General features: G+C 44.2%; 1 protein-coding gene across 9 annotated transcripts in view; it reads right to left on the reverse strand.

Moving 5' to 3' along the window:
• CASK (calcium/calmodulin dependent serine protein kinase) overlaps positions 1-15,862 on the reverse strand; it is a 319,197-nt gene that overhangs the window by 235,370 nt on the left and 67,965 nt on the right. The gene's annotated exons all lie outside the window — the stretch shown is intronic.

Here is a 15,862-nt window from a genome sequence, read left to right on the forward strand (position 1 = left end):
ATGCACTTACATTTGTGCAAGTGTCTCCTTCGCAGAATTGTGGAGTACTGTCATGTCACCTGAACCTCCCTGATGTGATCACACCTCAACTGTTCACATGGGCCAGACAGCATATACACACACATCGCATACACAAACCAAGCAGCGGCTGCTTCTTCACCTTGAGCGGCAAGAAAAGGGTTGGGAGGACGGCTCAATACATTAGTCTGCCCTCCCATTTTTACCGAGTCTAGAATCCACCCGCAGCCAAAAGGGTGTTCTCTCTAAGGTGACCCAACTGTGTTGTTTCGAGTGTACAACCCCTGGCAAAAATTATGGAATCACCGGAATTTCCCTATGCTTGGTTAAAAAAGTAACCATTACTGACTACCACATTTTTTGTTCTTGATTTATTTTAGTGTTTCTTAAAGCCAGAAAGTTGCCATTTGAAATGACTTTAGTTTTGTGCCATGGCTGTGATCTGCTTTTTTTTCTACAAAATGAAACAACTGAATGAACATTCTCCAAGGCCGATGATTCCATAATTTTTTGCCAGGGGTTGTAGCAGAGCCACTCGGTGTAGGACTGTCACATCACAGTAATCATAGGCAAAGTACTAGTTTCAGCTGTGAGGAGGGAGATCAAACCCTTACAGAAAACTATAAGAATTCAAATTGGGTCAAATTGTGAAATGGAAATAAATAAGGCATAATTTGTACCATTTTGCAGCTGAAGCAACAGACAGGAAAGGAGAACACGGGGCAATAGGTGTGGATGCAGTGCAGCCTGCTGACCTAATGACATGACCTGTCCTTGCTGCACTTTAGAAAGAGACTGCATTAAGGCTGTGTGCACATGATGCGGAGTTTTTTCCGCTCATAAACGCTCCAGAACCGCACTGTGATTTACAGTACAATGTAAATCAATGTAAAAAATAAAAGCTGTGCACATGGTGTGGAAAAATCAGTGCGGAATTGCTGCGGATTTAAAAGAAGTGCATGCCACTTCTTTTGTGTGGATCTGCAGCGTTTCTGCACCCTTCCATAATCGAAATCCGCAGTGGGAAAAACTGCACAAAATGCGCACTAAATCCGCATAAAAACCGCGGCAAATCCACAGCTGCGGATTCTGCCAGGAGATGCGGATTTTTTGCAGAAAATTCTGCACCACATTTTCAACGTGTGCACATAGCCTAAAGGCGGGGGGAAACTGCACAGTTTATGGCATGTAGGCACTAAGCAATAGTGAATTTTCCTTTATTTTTGCAAAACTTGGAAACTGCTTTGAAGTTGCTATGACCACAAAAAGGAAAGAAAGTTAAACAACTCAGGGGTGGAAGAGCATCTGCAGAAATGGGGTAAAATAATACAGCCAAACCATGAATATTAGCCAGCAGTCTTCCGCACACTCATGAAGTACAGCAAACTCAGTCTAAAATAGCTCCTGAACAGGGGCAATAATATATGTTATGCTAGATCACCTTTTGCCGAGGGGCACTCCTGATTAACAGCCAGGATGAGCATTGTGGCTGTTGGCCTGAACGGTGTGTGCTCTAGATCTGCATGCAGAGGAGGAGAGCAGCAGATAGAAGCTCTACCGCGAAGAGCTTGTGAATCATGTGCTCCTTGTTAAGAGCATTATTTGCCAACAAAAAGAAAATTAAGAAACAAAAGCTGAAATCAACCGAATACAAATTTACATTTTGGACTACTTTTCGAAAATAGTTTTGAAGAATCTGCAGAGGATCATAGACCAAAGTAAAATCAGAAAGGTGACGATAATACCAGTGCTAAAATACTATCAGATATGAAAGCACCTCTGCAGCCTGCATCCATGTCCAGATGGACCAGTTCTCCTTTCACTACAGATGGGGTGTACACAGACAAATGCAAAAGCGCTATTAGCGTGGTTTCAAAAAGCTTATGAAACAAAAAATGTAACCAAATTTACTTTACTAAGTTCATGGTGCAACCGTGGGAAGTGCTAGAGGGCTGAAGTAGCACTGTAAATTCGGCTGGGAGTCATAGGACAAAACCCCTAACATGAAGCTCCATAAAAAAGGTACAAGCTCAGTACAGGAATGTTATGGGAAAGCCATGATCTCCAGCTTTCCTGATCTTTCAGTCTTCAGTGTCGCATGAGAGGAGATTCAATATTTCTTTGTTGCTTGCATGTAAGAACAAGGGATTTTTTTTTTTAAATAGTGATTTTATAAATTCATCCAGGATCTGTCTCCAACAAAAGCCACAACTGTAGGGAAATAATACAGTCTCAGCATTAAGGGCTTCTATTAACCAGAAACTTAACATTCATGCTTGTGGTCTTGGAACAGCAGAGTCCTGAAGGCTGGCATCCTCTCAATCTTGGATGGCCTCTCAATAAATCAGCAGGAAGATTGTCTTTACAGCTTCGTAACGTTCTCCCCATCACAAGCAGAAGAGGGTCAATAACTGACTGTGATGGTAGAGAAGGAGGATAGAAGCGTGACCAGTATTAGACTCATCTGTTTAAGCTGCTTTTAATAAATGTGAAATTATAAACAGAACTCCTAAAAAACTGGCTGTTAAACTCCCTGTAGCGTGGCCGAATTATTCAGAATGCATATTTAAAAAGGTTGTTGTAATAGCGATTCAACATGGGAAAAACAGATGGCTTTTTAAGAACTAATGTAAAATGCATCACAATAAAGCGCCGTCTAACAGATATTGCTTCCTAATTAGTGCAAAATATAGATTTTAGCGTATGCATGGCCAGCATTTCGCCAGTCTGTTGGGAGGTTTGATGTTAACCTACCATGTAGCGTGTCTGGCCAATTAATATAGCTGATAGCAGCAGTCATAAACCACAGATAACATGATTAAGGCCTTGAGTATACAGGAACATTACAAGCTTTGAGAAAGGCTATCCTGATACCAGAGGACGGGGTACAATAAAGATTTTGGCACCACATTTACATCCAACACAGAATCCTATTCCAGCCTTGTACATGGAACCCAAGACCTCGTACAGATGTCCGCACTTCACATGCACGCTGCATCAGTGGCTTGCACAAATATCATTATAGTCAATGGGGCTGTTCACATGTCCAGGGTTTTTTTTTTTTGTTGTTTTTTTTTTGCGAACCTTGCATCAGTCGAAAATCAGAGACTTGCAAATTTTTTTTGCGTCATCATCACAGATAAAGTGTCAATACAAATCTAATTTAGCTTTTTTTTTTTTTTTAGGGTGTTGAAGGGATTATAGGAAAAGAAAAAATTCTAGAGCATTTACATTTTCTCCGTAATGGCTTTTACCCACTGGACTCATTAATTTTATATATTTTCATAGATTGGACTACTTACTGTATATACTGCACCTGTGATGGGAGCATTGACTAGCAGGACTCCAGTCCATCAGACCGGTCAGTACTATGATCACATGATCACTAGAGAGGAGGCCTGTGAATTTCCCAACCTCCTGGACTTCCCGGCTCCAGAAATTACTGACCTGTCTATGGCCTCTTTCACACATCAGTGTGTCCGGGACTCTTACTCGCTTCATCTGACACCTGCTGCCGCTAATAACAGTGACAGCAGGAGCGGATATGGGTTCCCCCCTATTTTCTTGAACCAGCCAGGCAAAAACTCACAGCTGGGGCTGCAACCCTCAGATGTCTACTTCAGCAAGGTTGGTCATCAAGAATAGAGGGGTCCCCACGCTGTTTTTTTTTATTATTATTTAAATAAATAAAATAATTTAAAAAAAAAAACGGCATGGGGTCCCCCCATTTTTGACAACCAGCCTTGCTAAAGCTCACAGGTGGGGGCTGGTATTCTCAGGCTGGTAAGAGGGCGTTGATATAGGCCCCCCAGCTTAAAAACAGCAGCCTGCAGATGCCCAGAAAAGGCGCATCTATTAGATGTGCCAATTAGGCTAGCGTTTAAATCCGCAAGTGGTGGAAGAAACGCATATAAACGCGTAAAAACACGGCGTTTTTTAGACGCATGCGTTGTCGCATGCGGTTAAAAAAAAGGTTGCGTTTGTACATGTTTATATGCGTTTTTTCCTGCGTTTGCGTTTTTGGTGCGCATGATGAGAAATTTCACAAGAGAAAAATCAAGATAACCAGACGCCACCAATGGGACTACAGAGGGCGTGTATTATGGGATTTCTATATATATATAGACCCTAGGGCTACTGAAATTTTAACAGTTTGCTACTGTATCCTGTGTCATGATGGATCTTCGCATGGAGAGCTTTTATTTCAACCTGGATTTAAGCTTCAAGCTGTCTTTTGCCTGTGCTTTTGCTTGGGAGCAAGACAGAAATTGCCAAAGATGGAGAAGGAGACAACGTAGGCGTTTTTGGAGGCACCCCATTATCGAACTACGTGAGAGCCTATCACACGCTGTATGGCGAGCTTAATGCCAACCCGGAGAAATTCCAGGAATACACAAGGATGTCGCAAGACTCGTTCCGGGATTTGCTTTCTCGTGTCCAAGGAGCCATACGGCGACAGGACACCCAGCTCCGTAGAGCGATTCCACCGGAGGAACGTCTGCTGGTTACATTAAGGTACGTTCAAAATCTAAACCAATGACAGTCCAAATTTAGTCTTTTCTGACATGTAATTTTTGGGTATTTTCCTTTCTTTCTTTAGCGTAACCACACCATAAAAAGAATAGATTGTAATGTTTTTTGTGTTTGTTTTTCTTCCAGGTTTCTTGCAACCGGAGAGCGTTTATCATCCCTCCACATCCAATACCGGCTTGGAATATCCACCCTGTCCGGAATAGTTGTGGACACCTGCCGGGCTTTGTGGAATGTACTCCGGGATGAGTTTATACCCCTACCCACCTTGGACATATGGCTTGAAATTGCAGAAAAATTCTGGAATGTGTGTGATTTCCCCAACTGTTTAGGAGCGGCGGATGGAAAGCACATCTGCATTATCAAACCTGCCAGAACAGGATTGCAGTACTTCAATTACAAAAAATATTTTTCTGTTGTGCTCATGGCAATAGCCAATGCGAACTGTCGCTTCATCGCCGTGGACATTGGAGCTTTTGGCCGTGGCAACGATTCCCAGACTTTCAAGAACTCAGATATGGGCTGCCATGTGTATGGCAAAAATTTCAATTTTCCCCCGCCACAACCTCTCCCCAACAGTCAAGGTCCACCGATGCCATTTGTTATGGTTGGGGATGAGGCCTTTCAGATGTGTGAAAACCTACTGAAGCCCTATTCCAGTCGGGAATTTAACCACACTAGAAGGATCTTTAACTACAGACTAGGACCAGGGCCCGAAGAACAGTAGAGTGTACCTTTGGCATTCTGGTCGCTAAATGGCGCATTCTTGCATCAGCCATAAATCTAAATGTGGAAACAGTCGACGAGGTGGTCAAAGCCTGTGTGGTTCTGCACAATTATATAATGGCTAAGGAGCAACCCAACATTGAACTGGATGAACCAGTTGCACACCCACTGCCCGATTTCCAGCATCACCCGCTGCGGTCAACTGCAGCCGTTGGTCACAATTTGCTGCCTTTTTTGATTCAGATATTGGACGTGTGTCATGGCAGGACAATGTTGTGTAAATGTCCTGTTGTAATTACATCTGTACCAGTAATTTTCTACAATGATAATATTTCTCATTAATAAACTTTACTTTTGGTTGTGTTGACAGTGTCTTTTTCCTCTCCAAGGCTGTCCTAAAACTGGCAGTATTTGGTCTGTATTTAATATCAGTTTTAATCCAAAACCAGGAGTGGGTGATAAAGGCAGAGGTGCTAGTTATTATGTTAATATCATAATTTACCTCTAATTGTTCCACTCCTTGTTTTGGCTTACAAATACTGATATAAAACACTGGCCACATACAGCTAGTAATGGCAGCCATGGTGCTTTATTGGTAAGCTTGTTGACGTCATTGCGTCATGATTCTTTTCTCCTGTATCCATTGGACACAAACTGAAGAGACAATCACTGTCACACTATCTATACTCATCAAGTCAGGTGTCAGAAATAATGAATTCATGATAAACATATACAGGCTCATGAATTCACTATTTCTGACACCTGTGCAGGTGAGCATAGATATGTAGTGTGTGACCACCATTGTCCCTCAATTTGTGTGTAATAGATTATGTATAAAGAAGAGAAAATGGTGGTTATACAAGGCAGTTCTCTACTCAACAGGTCAGGTGTCATAACTAATGAGTTTATTGACACCTGACCTGTTCAGTAGAGGTCTGCACTGTTTTTCCACCATTTTCTCTTCAGACTGCCACACTAGTCACAGACTAAGCAGAAAGAAGAGATTATGGAGATAATACAGCTAATATTTTTGGGCCCACCTTATATCTGTATACTAAAGACACACAAAGCTGCAGTTTTTTTTTTTTTTATAACTACTGGAGATATGATGTGGCCCAAAAAATAAGTGTGTGGCGAAGTTTCTTGGCGCACGGTGTGTGTTGCCGGCGGCGGAAGACACAATAAACCAAACAATTGTGGCAAATCAAACTTTTTTTATTTTGTAACAACCAAAAAATGTATTTACTGAACCGGCTTGGGGTAGAGTGATGTAAACGGGGGGTGTGAAGCACTGAGGCCTGGCTAACCGTGGACGACGCAGAGGTGGCAGGAGAAGGGGCAATGAAACTAGAAGGGTCTGGAAGTTCGGGGATGGGGCTTGACACATGAGAGGCTTGAGACGCACTGGAAGGGTGAGACAAACCTGACATTACAGACACATTGGGAGGTGAAGGGGGAGGAGGAATGCTAAGAGTCCTCTGTTTTTTTTTTTTTGTTTTTTTGTGTTTTTGTTTTTTTTGTTTGCCTGGTTGTGGGAGGTCTTGGTGGGCTCATATGGCGTGGCGTGGTGGCGGGTGACCTGTCAGGGTCCGGCTGCACTGTGTCAGAGTCCATAGTGCTCGTAGAGCGTGCAGCCATGCCAGAGTCCATAGTGCTCGTAGAGCGTGCAGCCATGCCAGAGTCCATAGTGCTCGTAGAGCGTGCAGCCATGCCAGAGTCCATAGTGCTCGTAGAGCGTGCAGCCATGCCAGAGTCCATAGCGCTCGTAGAGCGTGCAGCCATGCCAGAGTCCATAGCGCTCGTAGAGCGTGCAGCCATGCCAGAGTCCATAGCGCTTGTAGAGCGGAAGGCCATGCCAGGGTCCTGCTGCATCGTGGTGGCGGTACGGAAGGCCATGCCAGGGTCCTGCTGCATCGTGGTGGTGGTGATGGTACGGAATGCCATGCCAGGGTCCTGCTGCATCGTGGTGGTGGTGGTACGGAAGGCCATGCCAGGGTCCTGCTGCATCGTGGCGGTACGGAAGGCCATGCCAGGGTCCTGCTGCATCGCGGTGGTGGCGGTACAGAAGGCCATGCCAGGGTCCTGCTGCATCGTGGTGGCGGTACGGAAGGCCATGCCAGGGTCCTGCTGCATCGTGGTGTCAGTGGAGAAGGTCCAAGCAGGAGCAGCGGTTGTCATGGTGGTGGCGGTGGGATGTCCAACTGCACTCGGCATGGTGGCGGTGCTGTAGTTGTGTCCGGCTGTGGAAGGAATTGAGGTGGCCGTGCAGTGGGATGCAGCAGAGGTCGGCATTGAGGTCAATAGTGTAGTGACAGTGACGGCACAGGTGGATATGCCACCACTGTCTGCTGGAAATACCGACTCTGCTGCATAGCCTGCACGTAAGCAGCATTGCAGGCCTGCATGACACTCAGCTGGAGATCAGGAGTAAGGTGTTCCGACATGCCCTGCTCAATTTGGTTAAAAAAATGATGTGCTGGCCTCTGGAGGTCAGCTTTCACTTGATAAAGGCTTTTGCTGACCTCCTGGATACGTGCATTCAAGAGGTTATGTGAAAGATCCATTCGGTCACCCAAAGCCTTGATTGTTTCATGTAAAACCGAGCTCAAGTGCAAAAACTCGGGCATGAGTGACCTGTCCGAAGCCCTCTGCCGCTGCCGGGAGGAGCCCCCCCCCCCCCCCCCAAAAAAAAAAAGGGGCAGTGGCAGAGGACTGCGAAAGGGGAAGACCTGATGGACCAGCTCCCTGGTCTCCAGTTAGTGTGGCAGGCCCACTTGCTGCAGCGCTGCTGGATGGCTGGGACGGGTCCGTGGCTGTCGGATGAAGGACCGCTCCAGAACCTGGGCCAACAGTAGTGCTGTGAAAAAAGGGAAAAGAAAATTAATATAAAAAAATTTACCAGACGCAAAATCCTGTGTAATGTAAAAATACATATTATGGCATACAATACAACCTAATGCACGTGATACTTACGTTCTCTGGGCAAGGACCGGTCTTAAAAATGCCAGAACTCGATGGTATTTGTATCGTCTGATCCTTGCTCCTGAACCACTGGGAACACGGCTCTCTTGACGCAGGTCCTTGTTGAAGCGGTCCTTCATCGAACGCCAACGTGTTTTGACATTGGACACTGTTAAAAAAAAAATTGTGGTCAGAAAAAGGACTTTTGGCCGTGCTCACACAACTGTGTGTGATGACAGAAACTCCTGAGAGTTTCTTTCATCACACAGTCGAGTGAGCACGGCCAAGGTCTCTGCTGCTTCACACTGCAGTGCAATACTTACCAAATGCATGTCGGGGCATTGTCCCAGCCATCCCACATCGCTTGGGCCACCTCATTCCATAAGCGCCGGATCGTGACATTGTTTGAGTGCAGTGGATCCCGGGTGTCCCACAACGGGACTCGCTCCTGGAACAGGGAGATGAGGAGGTCATTCTCGATAAGATCATCCTCCCGTTGTGAAACCTAAAAATTAAAGAAAGTCATTACAGTTTGCTCAATTAACATAAGGAAAAGAAAGAAAAAAAGATGCTGAGAAATGGCATGAATAGGAAAGTCAACATACAAAAGGATTCCAGAAGAAAAAAGTAAACTGGAAAGAAAGGAAGATTCAAGAATATTACACTGAGGACAGTCAGCCTTGTATACGTACCCGCTGCCGTCTTTCCACCGGACCTTGACTCCGCTGCTCCTGCCCTGTCTCTGCCGCAGTAGAAGAGCTCTAAAAAAAAAAGAAAAAAATCAAATTGTCACATGTGTCGATGTGACAGTGAATACTTACCAATCTGACGAGGCAAGTACTCACCTCACTGACATGCTCCACTTCCGACTGTCGTGGACGAAACTCCTCACCAGAAGAAGAATCCAAAGAAGACATTCTGATGCATGTAGAAAGAAAGAAAATGCAAGAAATTAGGACATGTAGAGACAGAAAATTGAAAATAAAGGCATTGGCTAGGATATACTCACATTGTTCAGAGGCTTGTTTACTCCAAGGTGCTGGGGTCTGTCTGCTCTGCTTGGCTGTCCGCTGTGGTCCGTCTGCTCTGCTTGGCTGTCTCCTGAGAAGTGACCTGCAACTGTCTACACCCTCCCTTTATCACCTTGATGGTGGGGGGTGGCTTATCAGTGTCTAGACATGTTCTTCTCAATTGAAACACATGCGTTCAAGAACGCAACCAAACGCATGTGCTAGAAAACGCATGCGCTAGAAAACGCATGCGTTCATATAGACAGCAATGCGTTTTTTTGTCGCAATCCTTGCGCAATCGACCGCATGCGTTTCCAGGCGGCAAATAGACGCCTCTAAAAATTACTACATGTTGCATTTGCGCGCCATGCCGCAAACGACAAGACGACGCATGCGTCGTCAAACGCAGCAAAACGCGAACAAAAAAAAAACCCGCATGCGCCGCTAATGTTAAATATAGGAGTACACGACGCATGTGTTTATTTGCGGTACAAACGCTGCGGCCACAACCGCAAATGTGAAACCAGCCTTATAGCGCTTTGCCCGACTCTTCCCACTTGCCCCGTAGCGGTGGCAAGTGGGGTTAATGTTACCTTTGTATTGTCAGGTGACATCAAACACATGGCTTAGTAATAAGACTATTACTCCATTACTAATCCTATATTTAATATGTTAAGACACAGCCAGAATAAAATCCTTTAATTGAAAAAAGTTACACAGACTCCTTTAATATTCTCAATTAAACCATACTTACTGCAATGACTAATTCCACTGAAGCCCTCGATCTCCTGTAATAAAAATAACTGTCGTTCAAGTCCCACGCTGTAAACCATGTCTGAGGGCTAAATAGTTTCCAACAGTACGAAGATGCGACCGTCCAGGCTGAAAACCACTGGTGAATGAGCTGCTGAGAGCACAGCATCATTCCCAGCGGTGACATCGAGGCCGGGCTGAACTGCGGTGACCTCAGGACCGTGGGAAAATGCCACTGATGGTGTCACCGCTGGTGAATGATGCTGCGCTTAGCAGCTCATTCACCAGTGGTTTTCAGCCTGGACGGTCGCATCTTAGCACAGTCCAAAGTCTGCTAACAAAATCAGTAAACAGTAACTAAAGTTTTTAATATGTAGTAGAAAAAGAAAAAAAAAAATTATACCCCTTTCCCCCAGAAAAGTTTGATCAAAATAGGAAAACCACTATCCTGATCAGTGAACACTGTAAACAGAAAAAAAAAAAAAAAAATTCAAGAACGACAAAATGCTTTTTTTTAATTGCCACAATTCCACAATAAAAATGCAACGAGCGATCAAAGTCGCATCTCTCCCAAAATGGTACTGAAAAACGTGGTCTCGCCCTGTAAAAGATAAGCTAGAACACAGCTACATGGGATGAAAAATAAAAAAGGTTACGGGTCTCGGACAATGGTGGCAAATTCAAACATTTTTTTTCCACCACAAAAATAAACTGGAAATGAATGGCAGCGTCGTAATCGTATTGATGACAAGAATCATATTTTGTGGTCATTCTTATCACAAAATATACACCATAAAAACAGATTTACACACACAAAAAAAAAGTCAGAATTGTGTTATTGCAATTTTCCCAAATGAGTACACTGTGGTACAACCACAAAAAATAAGCCCTTATATTTCTTATGTGGACAGAAAAGAAAATAAAGTTATGGCTCTGAGAAGAAAGGGCGGTAAAACAAAAATTGGTTGTAGCATTGAAGGGAACCTGTCACCCCGTTTTTTTCAGTATGAGATAAAAATACCGTTAAATAGGGCCTGAGCTGTGCTTTACAATAGTGTATTTTTTGTCCCCTGATTCCCCCCCTATGCTGCCGAAATACCTTACCAAAGTCGCCGTTTTCGCCTGTCAATCACGATGGTCTGGTCAAAACGCAGCAGATTCAAAAAAAGGATTATGTCACTTTTGTGCAGACCTGCAGCGTTTCTGCACCCACTCCATAATAGAGCCCCACAGGGGTAAAAACGTATGAAATCTGCACAGAATCCGCAAGAAAAACGTGCGTTTTCTGCCAAGAGATGCAGAATCGGCACAGAAAATTCCAGAGGCAAATCTGCAACGTGTGCACATACTCTTAGGCTACTTTCACACTGGCGTTTTTTGTCCTCCGTCGCAATGCGTCGTTTTGGTCAAAAAACGCATCCTGCAAAAGTGCTTGCAGGATGCGTTTTTTCTCCATAGACTAACATTGGCGACGCATTGACACGTCGCAACCGTCGTGCGACGGTTGCGTCGTGTTGTGGCGGACCGTCGGCAGCAAAAAACGTTGCTTGCAACTCCGCCCCCTCCTCCCCGCACCTCACAATGGGGCAGTGGATGCGCTGAAAATCTGCATCCGCTGCACCCGTTATGCAGCGCTAACAAGGCTAGCGTCGGTACGTCGGCCCGACGCACTGCGACGGGCAGAGTACGACGCTAGTGTGAAAGTAGCCTTAGAGCACATCCTGCAGTGAACTACTGTACACAACGTATTACATATTTTAGTAGGAAGCAGTTTCATTTATACGGACTCCGCAGTCTTTGCTGGATGGACACAAGTTCCTTCTACACAGCCTCTGACAGAAGCATAGAAGGAAGCTCTGACATCACAGCAGGCAGATATGGAGGTCAGCAAGGAAGAGCAGAGAGTCACACTGGACATCTGGCTCTCAGGCGGCTATGTGCACATGTTGCGGAATGGTGTGCGGATTTTTCCGCACTGTTTTTGGTAAATCCGCAGGTAAACCGCACTGCATATTTACCGTGGTTTTTGTACAGATTTCACCTGCGGATTCCTATTGAGCAGGTGTAAACCGCTGCGGAATCCGCACAAAGAATTGACATGCTGCGGAAAAAACAAACACTGTTTTTCTGCAGCATGCGCACAGCGGATTTTGTTTTCCATACGTTTACATGGTACTGTAAACCATGAAAAACAGCTGCAGATCCGCAGCGTCAAATCCGCAACGTGTGCACATAGCCCAACTGCTTCAGTACCAGATCAGAAGGCGTGGCTTGTCGTGCTCATAATGCAAGCCACACCTTCCGATCTGGTAGTGAAGCAGTTAGCAGGGGGCGGGGCTTGTGTTGAGCGACATCAGCAGAACACGCCCCCCGATTTCTGATGTTATGTCCCAGAAGAGGGGGTGGGAGAAATGAGAGGAGCGCGGAGCAGCGGCGTCTGCATCACAGCGAACTGCTCGGAATACCAGACAGGGCCAATGGAAAGCAGCATTATGGATGTAAGCCTGGATAGTTTATGAAGTCACATTGACAGGAATATATTCGTCTCTCTAGAGATCCCCTTTACCAGCAGTGCCGGATCAGCTGCATGGCTGACAAGTGGCTCCCAAAGATACCAATGATGAGAAGTCCTTTCATCGGTCTGGTATTTTACATACATCTGGGACACCGTCTCGAACACTGATGTGAACCCAAATATCGCTCTATACTGCCAATAAACAGCTGTAGGGATCCAGGCGTACAAAATCCATAGTATATGGAAGAAAAAAAGAATCAAAATATAAAATGGTGTTGCTTTTTTAAGTGACTAGTCAATCAAGTATTAAAGCATTACTCTGTGGAAACACATTAAGGCCGGCGTCACACTCGGCGTAAGACAATACGCCACGTATTTTACGGCCGTAATACGGCCGAAATACGGTGAAATGTTCCCAAAATAGTGATCCGTAGTCAGGGTGTGTCAGCGTATTTTGCGCATGGCATCCTCCGTATGTAATCCGTATGGCATCCGTACTGCGAGATTTTTGCGCAGGCTTGCAAAACCGACATTTAATGGATTTATGTGCTCAAATGTTCATTAAAACATATATACAGTATATATGTATATATATATATACAGTATATATGTATATATATATATATATATATATATATATATATATATATATATATATATATATATATATATATATATATATATATATATATATATATATATATATATATATATATATATCATTGAGACACATATATATATTCTGTATTTAGATTTCATTCAGCGCGATATCTGTGAACAGCCGGTAATTCAATTGCCGGCTTTTCATTTCTCCTGCACAAACCCGACATGATATGACCTAGGTCAATGACCTACATTTCATTCATTCGCAGGGGAATTACAAGCACGGAGCACAGCTGCATTTGCAGGGCTCCTGCTTGTAATATTAGTTAACCCCTTCAGATGGATTACATCGTGGGACCTGATCTGACAGCAGAAGGTATGTATCTTGTGCGTTTATTATGTTGCCAAGCGAGGGACTGCAAATGGATTTGAGAGAACAATAAATTATTACAACAACCGCTGTGTTTATTTCATTAAAATACTTTTCAATCATGTGTGTGTGTGTTTTTTAACCCTTTCCTACAATTGGATTAATAATGGATAGGTGACATAATTGACGCCTCTCCATCATTAATCTGGCTTAATGTCACCTTCCAATAGCAAGGTGGCATTAACCCTTCATTACCCCATATCCCACCGCTACAGGGAGTGGGAAGAGAGTGGCCAAGTGCCAGAATAGGCGCATCTTCCAGATGTGCCTTTTCTGGGGTGGCTGGGGGCAGATGTTTTTAGCCACGGGGGGGGCCAATAACCATGGACCCTCTCCTGGCTATTAATATCTGCCCTCAGTCACTGGCTTTACCGCTCTGGCGGAGAAAATTGCGCGGGAGCCCACGCCAATTTTTTCCGCCATTTAACCCTTTATTTTAGCAGCTACAGCGCTGAAATTTTGCACATACACACTACTAACATTAGTAGTGTGGAATATGCAAAAAAAAGGGGGATATGAGATGGTTTACTGTATGTAAACCATGTCTCATATCCTGTCGGGTTTGTGCAGGAGAAATGAAAAGCCGGCAATTGAATTACCGACTTTTCACTAACAGTGCTGCGTATTTCTCGCAAGTCACACTGCAGGTCCGTGTGGAATCCGTATTTTTCTCGCCCCCATAGACTTTCATTGGCGATTTTTTTGCGCAGTACGCTGACAAACGCAGCATGCTGCGATTTTGTACGGCCGTAGAAAGCCGTATAATACTGAACCGTAATATACGGCTAATAGGAGCAGCCCCATTGAGAATAATTGTGCCGTATGTTATGCGAGTTTTACGGACGTAGTTTCTGCGCTCTTACGTCCGTAAAACTCGCCAGTGTGACGCTGGCCTAAGACGGACATGTAAGTGAAGGCTGTCAAGGATCACTTTAGTGTAGATTCTAGTCTAGGCTTTCCCAGTTTTTCCCCAAGAGAAAACTGAGTGTGCTTTCAATTTGCTCAGCATCCATCAATATAGTTTCATCTCAGCATTTTTCAGAATGACCTCTTTCATATTTCCTGTTTGTAAATTCCCGTAAAGGAACAATAACTGAAAATATGCAAAGCTGTATTAATATAGACCAACAATGCCACACTGTCAAATATTAAGGTGAAAACAGATCTATATAATGATGAATCTTAGGAGCTCAGCCACATGACCCACTTCTCCTTGTCCTACCTCTGCAAGACAACTAGCTGCAGAAACCTTCTGGCTGTGCCCTGTGTACAGTTAGGCTAAATATTGTTAAGCCCCTCTCCTTAGCAAAGTGGGTGTAGCCATAGTCAGCCAATGGAATTCATCAGCAGGGTATTAACCCCACGTTCTTGGTAGGAAGTCTACAAGATTGAATGTCTGTAGCACTCACGCTATGATTCTGAAAAATCTTTTTAAATAGCTTTTTAGGTCTTAAAAAGGTACAATAATCAAGTACCGTAACTAATTTGTTCTATTTCTGGCAGATTTAGGTTTTGAGACACCCCGCCCCCCCCCCCCCCAGAGATCGCTCAAAAGACCCCTGGAAATATGAAGCTCAGGAGACCACAAAGTCGAGTACAGATTCAATAGAATGTCCGATTTCTACTGAATCCGTATCCGGCTCTGTGCACGCAGCCAGGAGAGGGGAACTTCTGTCCAGGGTACATGGCTGCACACTTCTCAGGGGTCTTCTGAGCGATTGGTGTCTAAAGACAGACTCCCACTGGTCTGCAGGTAACAGAAGAGACAAGGTAGGGGGGCAACACAAATTGAGCAAACGTTTAGGCTATGTGCACACGTTCAGGTTTTTTTGCTTTTTTTGCAATAAAAACTCATTAAAAACGCATACATTATGCATCCTATAATTTAGAATGCACTCTGCATGTTTTGTGCACATGGTGCGTTTTTTTCCACGAAAAAAACGCATCGCGGTAAAAAAAAGCATGTTCATTAATTTTGCGGATTTTCCACGTTTTTCCCGCAATTCTATGCATTTGGAAAGAAAACGCATGAAAAAACGCGAAAAAAACGCATGCGGTTTTCTGGCAGAAATGTCCGGTTTTTGTCAGGAAAATTTCTGCAAGAAATCCTGACGTGTGCACATACCCTTAGGCACTCAAATTACAAAAAAAAGTAATAGTAAAGTAGTTGTAGTGGTTGTCCAGTTCTGTCCCCGTTTTCTTGTGACCTTTAGGACATTTGATGTTTTCCCTTCTTTCCTCAGAGCCATACATGGGAGTGCATGAAGGGTACCTATTCATGTAAAAGACAATAACTCATAAGCATGACAAAGATCT

The sequence above is a fragment of the Ranitomeya variabilis genome, chromosome 3, assembly GCF_051348905.1.
Source record: "Ranitomeya variabilis isolate aRanVar5 chromosome 3, aRanVar5.hap1, whole genome shotgun sequence".
Taxonomy (NCBI): domain Eukaryota; kingdom Metazoa; phylum Chordata; class Amphibia; order Anura; family Dendrobatidae; genus Ranitomeya; species Ranitomeya variabilis.